The sequence below is a fragment of the Rana temporaria genome, chromosome 11 (assembly GCF_905171775.1).
Source record: "Rana temporaria chromosome 11, aRanTem1.1, whole genome shotgun sequence".
In the NCBI taxonomy this organism is placed as follows: domain Eukaryota; kingdom Metazoa; phylum Chordata; class Amphibia; order Anura; family Ranidae; genus Rana; species Rana temporaria.
Window position 1 is genome coordinate 153,090,968 of NC_053499.1, and position 17,674 is coordinate 153,108,641.

At 44.7% G+C, this 17,674-nt stretch overlaps 1 pseudogene; it reads left to right on the forward strand.

The window, feature by feature from the left end:
• The first annotated feature begins 1,514 nt into the window (after window positions 1–1,514).
• The window catches only part of LOC120916842, a 101,155-nt pseudogene continuing 84,995 nt past the window's right edge, over window positions 1,515–17,674 (forward strand).

Genomic DNA, 17,674 nt, shown 5'->3' on the forward strand with positions numbered 1-17,674 from the left:
CCTCAGAACCAAACAGTTTCCTAGAGATAAGCTCAAACCTCGCTTACTCCAAATGACATCTGCCTCTTGCAGACATGCCCCTGACTCCACTCAGAGGGATTTGGGAATCCACCTAATTCCCGGGACAGACTTCCTGTCTGTAGGGTGGGGCCCTGAGCTATAGTCAGGTCACAACTAAATAGCTGAACACACAGCTGTTTAATTAGTGTGTCTTTCTCTCCAACATATGGCGTAAACCAGCACTGTATCTCTATAAAAAATATCTATACCTGGAATTCTTCTATAAAAAGAGAACAATAAGGGACAAAAATATAATCCCCCCCATTCATACGTAATGTTTCATTACTTAGCTTGGTTTCCTGTCTATTCATCTGAGGTCTACCGAAGCCCACAAGCTACGAGTGTCAGGAAACCAAGGCCAAGTCTTCTCGAAAACAGCAAAGAAGAATACCAATCACTCTTCAAGCTTCTCCTTAGACCATCTTGTATTTAGCGATTTACTTGGCTCCCATTGTTTGAGTAAGCTTTCAGCTTCTTTATTGTCACACTGCTCAACAAGAACATCAATTGTATAGTGCTGCGTCATTTCTGCCCCGTTAAGGTGTTGGTTCATTTAGGACAGGAAAAAAAAAAGAAATACACTGAAAATGTGAGAACTAACCACAAAACCTACATTGTCCTGGAACAAGAACAGCAATTACATCAACAAGACCAACTGGGCAAACAATGGCTAGTTATAAAGGCATTGAACCCTACAGACTACCAAGATGTAAAGGTAATTGGTTTGTGAAACACTGCGAAGAAAAGAAACATCGGCCCTTTCTGGAAGGAAGAAACGTGTCTTCATGAAACAAGAACGAAGAAAACAAGATCAGCTTGAAATATATGATTTATTTGCTGTACAACATTGTATTTTAGTGATGGAACTTTCCTGGTCAACACTCTTACGATTCCTTGTAAATGTCAAGATGGAAAAAAAAAAAGGAACAAGAGTTGAGTTGGTTTAAATTAATAAGCAACAGTCACGTCGAAAGCTTTCAGACGGAGAGGACAAGATTTTAGAGCTATTAGTGAATTGATTCTTGTTAGAGATATTGGTGGCCACTAAGAACGAAATTGATGGAACATCGAAAAATATTTCCAAGATGAAAGACGTTTGCATTTGCGACCATTACATGGGCTACGGTGTTCAGATTTCTTCATGTTGAAGGAAAATTGATAGTCAATTTATTTTTTATTTTTTTGCGTTAATAGCTGAAGGGCAGACAAATTCAATAAACCTGCCCCGTCTCCATGTCCTAAGCCTACGTAAAAACCTCTAATGGAAAAGTGAAGTGTTATTTTTGAAGTCACTTAATACATAGCAACTAGTGATGGCTGAGACAAGGACAACTGCTAGATCATTAACGTTGCTTTGGTTTTACCATGTAGGTTTTTCTGGTCTGCATGGAAAAACAGTTTCTGAGCAATCATGATGAGAGATGAGCAGAGTGGTTTTGGCAAAAAATGATTTAGCGCTCTTCGCGAACAGCCCGGGCCTAGTGCACCATGGGACGTGTAATCGGGGGACAGAGAAAAGGTGCTGGGTCTGTTTTCAGAGCCCATGTAAAGCACAGGAAAGGACCTGCTAAGCTCAGGGCTGTCGACTTTGCAGAAAGGCATGGCTACATCAAGGGTATTGTGAAAGACATTATCCACGATCCTGGCCGTGGTGCTCCACTTGCTAAAGTTGCCTTCCGTGACCCTTATAGGTTCAAAAAGAGGACTGAACTTTTCATTGCGGCTGAGGGTATCCATACCGGTCAATTTGTGTACTGTGGCAAGAAAGCTCAGCTAAACATTGGTAATGTTCTCCAGGGGTCAAGACCTGGGAAAAAAAGTGTAGGAACTCCCACCCAAGATCCACTTCCCCACCAAAAAATAAATAAAAAATGATACGCTCATATGCATAATTACTAAACCGCATGTTTGTCATTGTTCCCAGGAGACATTGCGGAGGTCTGCCGCGAGTTATCGCGGGATTTAGAAAGAACTTTAAGCAAGTTCTTTCTAAATCCTGCGATAACTCGCGGCAGACCTCCGCAATGTCTCCTGGGAACAATGACAAAAGCCCTGATGTTCTCCCTGTTGGCACCATGCCTGAAGGAACTATTGTTCGTTGTGTAGAGGAGAAGCCAGGTGATCGTGGCAAGTTGGCTCGTGCATCTGGCAACTATGCTACAGTCATCTCCCACAATCCTGAAGCAAAGAAGACCAGAGTAAAGCTGCCCTCTGGCTCCAAGAAAGTTATCTCTTCTGCAAACAGAGCAATTGTTGGAGTGGTTGCTGGTGGTGGACGTATTGATAAGCCCATCCTGAAGGCAGGTCGTGCCTACCACAAATATAAGGCTAAGAGAAACTGCTGACCACGTGTCCGTGGTGTGGCTATGACTCCTGTAGAACATCCCTTCGGTGGTGGTAACCATCAGCACCAGGGCTCAAGTCTTGCGGGAACACGTGGGAACGGATTTCCTGCACTTTTTTCACAGCAGGAACGCAGTTCCCTTTGCAGGACTAGAACAGCCGAGAGCAGCCGAGCCGCCCGAGCCAATCCTTCACTAAGCGGCGATGCCCAGCTCGAGTCACTGTCAGGGGCAGGCAAACCTTAGTAATCCTTTATGTTACTGGTCGCTTCCTGTATATGGATTCATCGGGTAGTGTGCGGGTATTCCGTCACTTCCTCAATGCCGCAATGTCTCCTGGGAGCTTTTGTCATTGTTCCCAGTAGACATTGCGGAGGTCTGCCGCAAATTATCGTGGGATTTAGAACTTGCTTAAAAGCGGCAGACCTCCGCAATGTCTCCTGGGAACAATGACAAAAGCTCCCAGGAGACATTGCGGCATTGAGGAAGTGACTGAATACCCGCACACTACCCGATGAATCCATATACAGGAAGTGGCCAGTAACATAAAGGATTACTAAGGTATAGTGGATCGAAAAAAAAACATTTGGTTTAGTAATTATGCATATGAGCGTCTAATTTTTTGGATTGGATCTTGGGTGGGAGTTCCCACACTTTTGGCAAACCTTCAACTATCAGGAGAGATGCTCCAGCGGGTCACAAAGTCGGTCTTATTGCTGCTGGGTGTTATAGGAGGGGTGCTGTGGTACTACCTAATCCTATATTGTCATGATTTCCCGCTCTATTCCCATTTAATTGTCCTTCTAAGCTCCAGCCTTCCCCTGAAAGACAAAGTGTAGTCTGGGATGCCATTAAAGTAGGGCTGTGAAAATTAACTATTAATTAATCGATTAATCTTTAATTTTTTTGATCGATCAAAATTATTTTGATTGGTACTCACCTCTCCGCCGGCTTCCGGGCCTTCAGGGAATTCCGTCGGAGATCTGGTGACATCACGGACACCAGCGGGGCTTGCCGAGTCCATCTGAAGGGCTCCTTTGCTGTGCCTTCATATCTGCATGCCGGCGGGACCCTACTATCTGCCACACGCAGGGGCTGTTACACTTCCCTCTATCACTTCCCTCTATCAACCTGGGATTCTACAACCATCCACTGGGAGTTGTGATAGTTCCCTTCATGGGACATCTACATGCCGACGGACTGATGTTAACTTCTCCTCATCTGGATTCAGCAGTGGCATCGTTGTACACATTTTTATACCAGTATCATACTTAGCTACATGTTTTTATGACTGCTTTTGGTATCGTTTGGTATTACTCGCACCATTTTTACAGTTTATGTAGCTACATCGATTTTATCTCCAGTGCAATATTTATTTTGTTACCTACTTGAAGACTATAAAAGTTTTAATGCTATTCCCATCGAGCGCTGCCTTTGTGTGTTTTTTGTATCCTGCTATCCATTTTTCCAGTTGTTGGTAGCTGCATTGGGAATCAGCCTGCAAGGAGTAGATCAGCTAAAAGTAGTTGGATCTGTATGTGCGTTATAATTAATCGAAATTAGTCGATTAATCGAACACAAAAATTTTGATCAGTAACAGCCCTACATTAAAGTTCATGTGCATGTAAAGGCAAGCGTCCCAATACTTTTGGTGATGCAGTGTAACTGGTACAGATGCACTAAGCTCCTTTACTACAGATATTTTTTTTTTAAGAAGTCAAAATTTTAAGGGTTTCCCGCTGCTCAAAGCAAACAATAAGATTCTTTTATAAAATAATAAAAAACAAACTCTGTTATTCTGGACAAAAGTAAAAAAAAAAAAAAAAAAAAAATCATTTGATCAAGAAGCCTGAAATGTCATGAGTGTTTAAAGCAAGATAAAAAAAAGGCACATGGAATACTTTAGATTATTTACAAGATGTCTTAAGACGGAACAAATTGAGCCTGACGTTCACAGCGGAAAGTTCCAAGCCCCGCTTCGTCGTTAAGCTGACGGAGCGTAGTGCCTGTGAAAAGCATCGTGGGAAGCAGATATATTATGTATAATCTGAGGAAGATGAAAAGAGTTTGGGACTTTTCCAAAAACCTGTCATCTTTAAATAATGTAGAAAAATGTAGAAAGATGCCTAAATCGATGCGTCTGAACTCCCGAGTCTGGAATAGCGCGCAAGCCAAAGCCACCGGCTGAAGAACTATATATTTTTTTCAAAGCAAGCGGACACATTTCATACGGCATTAACCTGTAGCCTCTTATACCATTTCACTCCAGTATTAAAACTGCAGAGAGATTGAAGTGTATCGAAATCCAAAAACAAAACTTTGTGGGGCAGATCCACAAAGAGAGTACGCCGGTGTATCTACTGATACGCCGGCAAATTTCCCGCGTCGTATCTTTGTTTTGAATCCTCAAAACAAGATACGACGGCATCTGGGTTAGATCCGACAGGCGTACGGCTTCGTACGCCTTCGGATCTTAAATGCAATTCTTCGGCGTCAGCTGGGTGGCGTTCCCGTCGTATTCCGCGTCGAGCAAATTAGCTATTTCCGACGATCCACGAACGTACGAGCGGCCGTCGCATTCTTTTACGTCGTTTCCGTTCGGCTTTTTACCCTTACCAGGGTAAGGGTAGTCATTGTCCAGACAGAGGTTGAAGCAGGGTGCAGGCAAGAGTAGTCACTGGCCAGGCAGGGGGCAGGCAAGGGTAGTCATTGTCCAGACAGAGGTTGAAGCAGGGTGCAAGCAAGGGTAGTCATTGTCCAGACAGCGATCTAGGCAGGGGGCAGGCAAGGGTAGTCGTTGTCCAGCCAGAGGTTGAAGCAGGGTGCAGGAATAAGTAGTCATTGGCCAGGCAGAAGTCTGGGCAGGGGGCAGGCAGGGGTAGTCATTGTCCAGACAGAAGTTGAAGCAGGGTGCAAGCAAGGGTAGTCATTGTCCAGACAGAGGTCTAGGCAGGGGGCAGGCAAGGGTAGTCATTGTCCAGACAGAAGTTGAAGCAGGGTGCAAGCAAGGGTAGTCATTGTCCAGACAGAGGTCTAGGCAGGGGGCAGGCAAGGGTAGCCGTTGTCCAGAAAGAAGTTGAAGCAGGGTGCAAGCAAGGGTAGTCATTGTCCAGACAGAGATCTAGGCAGGGGGCAGGCAAGGGTAGTCGTTGTCCAGCCAGAGGTTGAAGCAGGGTGCAGGAATAAGTAGTCATTGGCCAGGCAGAAGTCTGGGCAGGGGGCAGGCAGGGGTAGTCATTGTCCAGACAGAAGTTGAAGCAGGGTGCAAGCAAGGGTAGTCATTGTCCAGGCAGAGGTCTAGGCAGGGGGCAGGCAAGGGTAGTCATTGTCCAGACAGAAGTTGAAGCAGGGTGCAAGCAAGGGTAGTCATTGTCCAGGCAGAGGTCTAGGCAGGGTGCAAGCAAGGGTAGTCATTGTCCAGGCAGAGGTCTAGGCAGGGGGCAGGCAAGGGTAGCCATTGTCCAGACAGAAGTTGAAGCAGGGTACAAGCAAGGGTAGTCATTGTCCAGACAACAGTTGAAGCCGGGTGCAGGCAAGAGTAGTCACTGGCCAGGCAGAGGTCTAGGCAGGGGGCAGGCAAGGGTAGCCATTGTCCAGACAGAGGTTGAAGCAGGGTGCAGGCAAGAGTAGTCACTGGCCAGGCAGAGGTCTAGGCAGGGGCAGGCAAGGGTAGTCATTGTCCAGACAGAGGTTGAAGCAGGGTGCAAGCAAGAGTAGTCATTGTCAAGACAGAGGTTAAAGCAGGGTGCAAGCAAGGGTAGTCATTGTCCAGACAGAGGTGCCGGCAAGAGTAGTCATTGGCCAGGCGGAGGTCTAGGCAGAGGATAGGCAAGGGTAGTCATTGTCCAGGAAGATGTCAAGGCAGGAGCCAGGCAAGAGAAGTTAATATATTCAGGCACAGGTAGTGGCATGGAGTCAGGGGTGGCGCCCCTGCGCCCCTAATGGTCAAGCCGCCATTGCTATTTACTATGATTTTCTTCTCACTTCCTGTCAAGACAGGAAGTGGGGTCAATCCCCCCTCATGGCGGCACACGCAACAACAAAAAGCTTCTAATTTTTATAACAAAAAGTGTTTTCTTGGTATTTATGTCTTCATTTTAGGATATGTCTTTCTTTTTGGACGAGGAAGCTAAGGGGAAAAAAAAGGTTTCGGTGTTATTTTGGTATAACACGGCATCCTGAGATTTCAGGATTAAATTTGCACTGAAGAATGAAGTGAGGCCCGGCGGAGGAGTAAGAAGGGTCATCTGAAATGTCACCCAAGAAAAAAAAAACACATCAAGATGTTTGCTCCTCTATGATTATAGACCCGGCGCTTTACTTTCCCGCCACCATATGAAAGGTTATCACATTTATAAGACTTGAAATTACACCAACAAATAATAGCTGTCGAAGGGAGATTACCAAAAATCAAAGGGCAAAAAGGTGAAGGAATCTACGCTGCAACACGCCGCTGACTTGTCGAGGTCGAGGGGAGTGCAGGCTTTACAGTAACCGGCTGACCTGCAGCATATTGGTCGCGGAGACGCCTGGTCCGAATTTCTTCCAGTGATGGATTCAAAGAGCAGACATTTTTTTTTAGCAATGATTTGGATGACAACGTACAGAGAACCCATCAGATATATTGGTTTGATGGACGCCTCCATCTTTGTTCATCCATGTTGCTTCCTGGACTGAGATCCTTTACAGTCTGTCTACATGACCTAAAAGGTTGTAAAGTGGCTTTATATGATTTTTTTTTTTTAGTTAACAAATGAAAACAATGGGGTAGATTCAGGTACATTTGCGCTTTTTTTGCGAAGGCGCAGGGCAACGTTTTTGCCCCGCCCCCCCCGCAAATTTACTGCGCTGCCCTTGATTCACAGTAGCTCCGTAAATTGCGTGTGCGCGCCGGCAAAATGCCCGGTGTAAGCGCGCGCAATTTAAATGATCCAGTAGGGGGCGGGAATCATTTAAATTAGGCGCGTTCTCGCGCCGATCGTAGAGCGCATGCTCCGTCGGGAAACTTTCCCGACGCACATTGCGGCAAATGACGTCGCAAGGACGTCATTTGCTTCAAAGTGAACGTGAATGGCGTCCAGCGCCATTCACGAATCACTTACGCAAACTACGTAACTTTGAAATTTCGCGACGCGGGAACGACGTGTATACTTAACATTGGCTGCCCCTGCTAATAGCAGGGGCAGCCTTACGCGAAAGACGCCGTACGGAAACAACGTAAACTGCGTACGCAGGGCTCGCGTAACGTTGTGAATCGGCGTTAGTATGCAATTTGCATACTATACGCTGAGCACAACGGGAACGCCACCTAGCGGCCATCGCAAGAATGCAGCCTAAGATATGCGGGCATAAGAGCCTTATGCCGCGCATATCTTAGGCTGCAGTTGGCGTAACAAGGTTCCTGAATCAGGAGCATTTGTTACGCCGGGGCAAGTAAGCAATTGCGCTGTGTAACTATGGTTACACAGGCGCAATTGCTTCTAGAATCCAGGCCAATATTTTTATTGTTATGTTTTTTTTTTTATAAAAAATATTTATTCTTTCAAAACAGGCTCCATGGAGGTTTGATCACACCCTGGATCCCTACTGCGCTGCATGTTCTAAGGGACATGGCCGGACATGGCGTAGATCACCGCGGATACTGCGGCCATCTTTCGTCGAAAGTGGGAGCAAATACCTGTATTAGGCAGGTATCTGCTCCCCCCTGAAAGGTGCCAAATGTGACACAGGAGGGGAGGAGGAACCGGATCAGCAGAAGTTCAATTTTTGGGTGGAACTCCGCTTTAAGTGTTCCCTGGGAGGTGTTTCTAACTGTGAGGGGAGGGGACTGACTGGAGGAGGAGAGAGATCGCTGTTCCTGATCACTAGGAACAGCGGATCTCACTCTCCTCCCCTGACAGAACGGGGATCTGTTTGTTCACATTCACAGATCCCCGTTCTGGCTCTCTGTGGAGCGATCGCGGGTGGCCGGCGGACATCGTGGCCGCCGGCCACATGCACCGGCTCCGGCGCCGCGCGCCCCTATCACTCTTAAAGCGTCTGACATGCACCTACGGCGATTCGCGCAGCCGTGCCAACCTGCCGCATTATAATGACGGCGGCTGGTCGAAAAGCAGTTAAGATCACTTTAGGTATAAATTATAACTGATCTTAAAGCGGAGTTCCACCCAAAAATGGAACTTCCGCTTTTCGGAATCCTCCCCCCCCTCCGGTGTCACATTTGGCACCTTTCAGGGGGGGAGGGAGCAGATACCTGTATAATCCAGGTATTTGCTCCCACTTCCAGGCATAGATGACCGCAGTGACCTACGCCGTGTCCGACGCCTACTCCCCCCCCCTCACTGTCTTCTGGGAGACACACAGGTCCTAGAAGACAGCAGGGACCAGTGGGATTGCGCAGCGCGAGAGCCGCACGTGCGCTGTAGGGAACCATATGGACACTTACCTGTCCTGGGCGCCCGTGATGTCAGCACCCGAAGCCGGTCTATCCCTCGGCTCTCGGGTGCTGCCGCCGCCATCTTCAGTAAGGGAATCAGGAAGTGAAGCCGCAAGGCTTCACCTCCTGATTCCCTTACTGAAGATGGCGGCAGCAGCAAGCACCCGAGAGCCGAGGGATAGATTGGCTTCGGGTGCTGACATCACGGGCGCCCAGGACAGGTAAGTGTCCATATATTAAAAGTCAGCAGCTGCAGTATTTGTAGCTGCTGACTTAAAAAAAAAAATTTGGCAGAACTCCGCTTTAACCACTTAAGGACCGCCTCCTGCACATATATGTCGGCAGAATGGCACAGGCACGTACAGGTACGTCGCCTTTAAGAGCCCAGCCAGTCTGAAGCTCCGTGACCCCGGCCGCAGGACCCACAGACCCGATCACCGCTAGGGGCCCCGCGATCGGTCACCGGAGCTGAAGAACGGGGAGAGGTGAGTGTAAACACACCTTCCCTGTTCTTCACAGTGGCACTGTCATCGATCGTCTGTTCCCTGATATAGGGAAAGACGATCAATGACGTCACACGTTCAGCCCCGCCCCTTACAGTTAGAAACACATATGAGGTCACACTTAACCCCTTCAGCGCCCCCTAGTGGTTAACTCCTAAACTGCAATTGTCATTTTCACAGTAATCAATGCATTTTATAGCACTTTTTGCTGTGAAAATGACAATGGTCACAAAAAATGTGTCAAAATTGTCCGATGTGTCTGCCATAATGTCACAGTCATGGAAAAAAATCGCTGATCGCCGCCATTAGTAGTAAAGAAAAAATTATTAATAAAAATGCCATAAAACTATCCCCTATTTTGTAAACGCTATAAAGTTTGCACAAACCAATCGTTAAATGCTTATTGCGATTTTTTTTTACCAGAAAAATTTAGAAGAATACGTATCGGCCTAAACTGAGGAAAAAAAATGTTTTTATATATCTTTTTTGGGGATATTTATTATAGCAAAAAGTAAAAAATATAGAATTTTTTTCAAAATTGTCGCACTATTTTAGTTTATAGAGCAAAAAATAAAAACCGCAGAGGTGATCAAATACCACCAAAAGAAAGCTCTATTTGTGGGGAAAAAAGGACGCCGATTTTGTTTTGGGAGCCACGTCGCACGACCGCGCAATTGTCAGTTAAAGCGACGCAGTGCCGAATCGCAAAAAGGGGCAAGGTCCTTAACCTGCATAATGGTCCGGGTCTTAAGTGGTTAAATAAATGATAAGTCGTATTCTATCAGCTATAGGGAATTCTGCAACAGCTGCTGGGAACTGAAATGCAACCTTTATAGCTAGATTCAGGTAGGGCGGCGCATCTTTCAGGCGGCGTAGCGTATCGTATTTACGCTACCCCGCCGTAAGTTAGAGAGGCAAGTGCTGTATTCACAAAGCACTTGCCTCCTAACTTACGGCGGCATAGCGTAAATGGGGCCGGCGTAAGCGCGCCTAATTCAAATGAGGATGAGGGGGGCGTGTTTTATGTAAATGATTGGTGACCCGACGTGATTGACGTTTTTTACGAACGGCGCATGCGCCGTCCGTGTACATATCCCAGTGTGCATTGCTCCAAAGTACGCCGCAAGGACGTATTGGTTTCGACGTGAACGTAAATTACGTCCAGCCCCATTCACGGACGACTTACGCAAACGACGTAAAATCTTCAAATTTCGACGCGGGAACGACGGCCATACTTAACATTGACTAGTCCAGCTATTTGTTCGACTAACTTTACGCCGGAAAAAGCCGTACGTAAACAACGTAAAAAAAATGCGCCGGGCGCACGTACGTTTCTGAATCGGCGCATCTAGTCATTTGCATATTCTACGCCAAATTCAACAGAAGCGCCACCTAGCGGCCAGTGTAAATATTGCACCCTAAGATACGACGGCGTAGGAGACTTACGCCGCTCGTATCTTAGCCTAATTTAAGCGTATCTGGTTTCCAGAATACGCTTACATTTAGGACGGCGTAGATTCAGAGTTACACCGGCGTATTTACTGATACGCTGGCGTAAAGCTATCTGAATCCAGCTATTAGTGTAGAAAGGCGGCAGCTCGCAGTCAAGAACGGAAGCGGCGGGTCCTCTTAGCCCGCTTCGGGTAAATTTCCTGGCAACATGTTCGGAGATCTCCTTTAATAGGGAATAATGTTGTGTTTTCTGGTGGAGGATTGCGATAAGGCGATGATTTACCAGACGCATGCAGATGAAGCCAAGAGGGATTTGAGCTGTCAGAGTTGCGCTCCTTCCCGCGTCTTATATTGCTGTTACCTCCGCCTGTGCCGCGTCTCTCTCGAGCATTTCACCTGCTTCACTGCATTTGTTTACTTTCCCCTTTAAGCCCCTGAAGTGATTGTCATGCTCCCTGACAAGACCTGTTCTCGGCATCGCCGCGATATTTTAATACAGGCTCCGCCGCGCAGATTGATGGCTCTGTGGATGAGCTGTGACTGGCCTCTGCGTAGCGGTGAAATCTTATAGGGAAAAGCGAGCTAAGTAGAGTCATCACGCAGGTACATTCATACTGTCTGGATAATGTCCCCCGGAATACAAGGAACCTCAAGCCGATCGCTGTATTTGATTGACATAACAAGGGTGATTCACCAAACCAACATTTTGTAGAGGAATAAAAAAAAAAAAAAGAGAAAACTTTTGACTTTGTTACGCAAGTTTGATCCTGATTCGCAGAAGTTTTTCGAGTTTGTCATTAGAGCGTAAAGTCGCATTTCTCTGCCGAAGTTGACAGAGATGGACAGCCATCCCAGAAGAGTGGAGGCTGTTATAGCTGCAAAGGGTTGGGTCGAACTCAATATTGAACCCTACAGACTAATGCCATTAAAGTTCACGTGTGTAAAGGCAGGTGTCCCAAAACTTTTGACAATATAGTCTAGGATATATAGTGTAGTGGCTGGCTGCAGAAAAAAAAAACGCCTGAAGCCGAAAACGTTCAGTGTGCATGAGGCCTTAAAGTTTAACCATTTTACTATTGTTAATAATAATAATAATAATAATAATATTAAAATGTTTTTATTATTATTATTGTTATTTATTATTATGAATTATTAATTCAGATTTGTTTTGAATTTTTTTTTTTTTTTTTTTACGAATTGCGCTCATAATGAATGACCCGAAAAAAAAAAAAAATACGAAAACGAACACATTTTTCGGGAGTGCACATGTCTACCAGAAAGTTTTAACAAAGGCCTAAAGGCATCAGGAATCTAAAGAAGGACTTTTTAAAACTTTCTGGTAGACATGTGCACTGCCAAAAAATGTGTTAGTTTTTTTGTTTTTTTTTTCCGGGTCATTCATTATGATCGCAATTCAGAAATATATATATATATATAAAAAAAAAAATCGAAATACAATTCAGAAATTAATAATTCATAATAATAAATAACAATAATAATAAAACCTTTTTAATATAATTATTATTATTTATTATTAATTCATTCTGTTCCATTTGTTTAGAGGCTGCATTCGTTATTTCGGATAATTTGTATCTTTGGATAAATTCGTATTCGTCACATTCACTAACAGCCAAATTTGAAAGTAAATTCCAATACCTATAATTTAATAGTTAGTAGTTAAGTTAGATCCAAAAAATGTAATTACTGGTACATGCATGCAGGGGTAAAGAGGGGCAGAAAAATTGGGCCTTGGGTGGTGGTTGTAGCTTCTTGCTGTCATAACCCCGGTATTCTACGTCAAAGTGCCAACGTACAATGGCGGCGGTTTGCGGGAAGTAGTAATTTATTTTTTAGCAGAAAAAAAAAGAAGTGCTGGCTTTAACGTGTGTTAACATTTTTAAAAAATTGCCCCGGATGCGCAGTGGTTAAAACGAGTGGGAATGATTCACAAAGAAGTTGCGCTTTAGAGGCGGTGCAGAGATGTATCACAGCTACTTCTCAGCATGTCAGGCAGTTGAATATATAACTGTTATTGCACATATTATAGTTGCGATGGAAATGGAACATCGAGGAACTTGTGATGTGTTATTGGGCAAACATTAAAAATGATGTTCCACATAAAGTAAAGAAGCAATGTACATCTCTCACGGGCTTCATCACATCCTCTGTGAAGCAACACTTTCATCTTTTACATGTTCAAATCCTCCATCAACCCAACGCACAGCTTGCCGTTTGCCCTCCTTCCATGTTTTTCCGCCCTTTCTATAGTGCCGGTGTTGGGAATTGTAAACTATCATTTACAGGAAATATTTTGTGTGTCTATATATCTCTATAGATAGATAGATAGATAGATAGATAGATAGATAGATAGATAGATAGATAGATAGATAGTATATATATATACACATATATATATATATATATATATATATATATATATATATATACATATATTTATACAGTATGCTCAGTTTGTTGTTGATTCCTTTTAGGCTTTATACTTGCTGTACATTATATTATTTCCTGATACTTTCTTTAAAATAAAGAAAACAAAAAAAATAAAAATAAACAGCCATGTTAAAATATATAAAGTGACGATCACACATTCTATTGTCATCCATTATTTTATTATTTATATTTAAATATTTATTTTTTGATTGATTGATATTTATATTTTTTAAATATTATATTTATATTGTTTACATTGGTGTGTGCAGCCTATTACATTAGGTTGTGCACCCCAGAGCACAAACGCACATGCGTGTATATTAACAGAGCAGTGGAAGGTGTTAGTAGAGCCGAGATGGGTGCCAGTAGGGCAGTGGATCGTGTCAGAAGATTTTTATTTTACTATATTTACAAAATGTATTTTACTATTTTTTACAACAAAAAAAAATGGTAATTTTTTACAATTCTTTTTTTTTTTCTTTTTTACAATTTTTATTTTTTAATAATTTAATAATAATAATAATAATATATATATATTTTTTAGAAGCCCCTTTTGGTGAAACAGACCCCTGATGTCTCACAAACAAACACAGTTTACTATGCTTCAGTTAAGAATAAACACAGGAGCAATCAGTACAGATCACTCACTGGGCCAGATTCACAGACATTTGCACTTGCGCCGCGTATCAATGATACGCTACGCCGCCGTATCTTACGGCGGAATTCAAATCGGCGTGTAGGGGGCGGGTTTCATTTAAATGAAGCGCGTCCCCAAGCCGATTGAACTGCGCATGCTTCGTTTTGAAATTTCCCGCTGTGCTTTGCGCGAAATGACGTTGCAACAACGTCATTTTTTTAACTTAGACGTGAGTTACGTCCATCCATATTCACGGACGACTTACGCAAGAAAAAAAAATCAAATTTCGACGCGGGAACGACGGCCATACTTAACATGGCAAGTCTACCTATATGCCGCAAAACACCAGCTTCGGAAAAAGCCGACTAGAGACGACGTAAGAGAATTCGGCGGCCGCGCGTACGTTCGTGGATCGTCGGAAATAGCTAATTTGCATTCTCGACGCGGAAAAAACGACGAGAACTCCACCCAGCGGACGTGGAAATATTGCATCTAAGATTTTATTATACCTTTTTATTATACCTTTTCTCTAAATATTCAACTATCACAAAGCAATAATTACATAGCCTGTATTATATTATTTCCTGATGCTTTCTTTAAAAAAAAGAAAACAAAAAAATAGAAAACGGTCATGTTAAAATATATAAGGTCTCGATCGCACATTCTATTATTATCTATTAATTTATTATTAATATTTAAATATGTATTTTTTGATTGATCGATTGCTTTATATTTATATTTTTAAAATATTATATTTATATTGTTTATAATATTACATTTTAAATTATGTTTTATTTAAAATGATCATTTTAAATGATTATTTAATTCATTATATATATATATATATCTATATATATATATATATATATATTTTTTTTTTTTTATATGATTAAATATATATTATTTATGCATATTATTATTTTATTATACTTTTTCTCTAAAATATTCAACCGTCACAAAGTAATAATTACATAACCTGTATTTTAGTAGATGATGGTTAGCATACTAAAATGGTAGAGCATGAATAGGGCCTATTGAAAATGATTTGGTAAAAATGCCTGACGAAACCCTTTAAAAATATAAAAAATTGCTGTAATTATGCTTTTCGTAAATGCTTTTATGAACAGGCAGGGTGCTGTGCTGTTGAACTTGGGTCCCCAGTAAATAGATCTATTCAGCATAGGAAGCATTTTATTTTACAATTACTTTATAGCGGAAAATAAAAGTTTGATGTTTTCAAGGTGAGTGAGTTGCTACAATGTTTTGCCCTAAAATGATTTCACTTTTGAAAATGGATCGCCGTACCGTACATGACCTAATGAAAGCTAGCAAGCGAAATCCATGCGTCTCCGTTTTGGATGTGCTCAATATTAAGCTCAGATATTTTCTGACATGCTGGAAAAATCTATGGCCGACTGATTTGGAGAGAATGGAGCGTACCCGTGTTAAAGCGGGAGTTCACCCGAAATTTTTTTTTTAACTTTAGATTGAGGCTCATTTTGTGAAGGGGAATCGGGTAGTTTTTTTTAAATCGAAGCTGTACTTACCGTTTTAGAGAGCGATCTTCTCCGCCGCTTCCGGGTATGGTCTTCGGGACTGGGCGTTCCTATTTGATTGACAGTCTTCCGACAGGCTTCCGACGGTCGCATACATCGCGTCACGAGTAGCCGAAAGAAGCCGAACGTCGGTGCAGCTCTATACGGCGCCTGCGCACCGACGTTTTCGGCTACTTTCGGAAAACCGTGATGCGATGGATGCGACCGTCGGAAGCCTGTCAATCAAATAGGAACGCCCAGTGCCGCAGCCCATACCCGGAAGCGGCGGAGAAGATCGCTCTCTAAAACGGTAAGTTATGCTTCGATTTTAAAAAAACTACCTGATTCCCCTAGACAAAATGAGCCTCAATCTAATGTTAAAAATTAACTTTTCGGGTGAACCTCCACTTTAATGCCCAAGCCCCATTAGTTCATTGGCTGGTTTGCTGAACATCTTTGCAGATTTATTTATTGGGGGGTTGAAGATGAAAAGATGTCCCACCTTTCATCATTCTCTGTTATACTCTCTGGACCATCTGTGGTCAACCTGAAGCTGCCCACATCATTTATAAAAGGTCCTCCCTAAACAACCCATGCAAATGAAATCCATTTCAATATCTCCTCAAACAGTATTGTTCTTGGCAGGGCCGATCCTAGGCAGGGTGCACGGGGTGCTCCGCACCCAGGCGCCGCAGAGGTGGGGGCGCCAAAGCTCCAAATTGCTCCCCTCCCTCCTCCTTGTCTGTGTCCACAGGTGGAGCGCATGTAGATGGTGCTGCGGTTTCCCCATCCCGCTTAGTCTCTCCGCTGGCAACTGACAAGAGCGCATACCTCCCGCTGTCCCCGGAATCCGGGCTGGGTACCGCAGCGGAGCTCATTACCGGAACACGTTCCGGCACTAGGCTCCACTAATTAATTCTGTCCCGTGTGCATGGAGTAGTCTCCTGTCTGCCCGCCCCCCTGTGCGTGTGTCGGCTCTTCTGCCATAGGCGGTTTGATAAGAGGCTTCTGGGTTGGCCGGAGCTGCTGCCAATCATCCCGTGCACTCCCAGAAATGCTCTCCGAGTGCCACCCTCCAAGTAACCAAAGATGCAACATATGTCCCGCCCCCCTGTAATTTGCTTCTGCTCCCAGCGCGCCCGAGCTACAGGGATCTATTGGACAAGTACTGATCTATGGGGAAATCTGATGTGGGGGGCTCTGATGGGGACACCTGCTGTGGGGGTGCTCTGAAGGGGGACACCTGCTGTGGGGGGCTCTGATGGGGACACCTGCTGTGGGGGGCTCTGATGGGGACACCTGCTGTGGGGGGCTCTGATGGGGACACCTGCTGTGGGGGGCTCTGATGGGGGACACCTGCTGTGGGGGGCTCTGATGGGGACACCTGCTGTGGGGGTGCTCTGATGGGGACACCTGCTGTGGGGGTGCTCTGATGGGGACACCTGCTGTGGGGGTGCTCTGATGGGGACACCTGCTGTGGGGGGCTCTGATGGAGACACCTGCTGTGGGGGGCTCTGATGGGGACACCTGCTGTGGGGGGCTCTGATGGGGGACACCTGCTGGGGGACTTCTTAGGGGAGAATCTCTGTGTTTGAGTCGTAGCCATAGCATAGTTGCCAACATTTGAAAAAAAATTCCAGGGACACTTTGCAGCACAGCTATGAACATGCCGCTGCGCTCGCGACCAATGGCTCTGCATCTTAAAGGGGACATACCTGGACGCCCATGTGTGCAGCCGTACCGTCGCCGTACATCGTTGTGCGGCGGTTGGCAAGCCGTTAATCCTTATCAACTGTCATTGCATGCATTTTGTAAACTAAAAAAAATATTTCTTAGGCCCGGTTCACACTGGTGCAATGCGAGAACCCTGCAAATCCACTGTGGGTTCCCGCATCGTACCCGATACGAACTGCTAGGGAGTGTCATTATATGTTACCGACACCCCCAGTTCAGCTGGGGACCCTTACATCAGGGTCCCCAGACAGTCACACCCCCCCCCCCCCCACTTCCAGAGGTTTCCCTGTACCTGGCTAGTCTCCGTTGTGCACCTTGAACACCCAGGACTTCTCCATAGGTGAGATGGGAGGCAGTGATCGGCGGCTTTATAGTGCCCACAAGCCACGGGATCTCCCTGGGGCTTGTAGTTCTCTCTCTGACTGTATCCACTGAAGAGGGGAGGGGCCTCTAACCCGGGCATGTATCATCAAAAGTGTAGAAGCAGAGCGACTCACTTAAAGCGGGGGTTCACCCTGCTAAAAAAA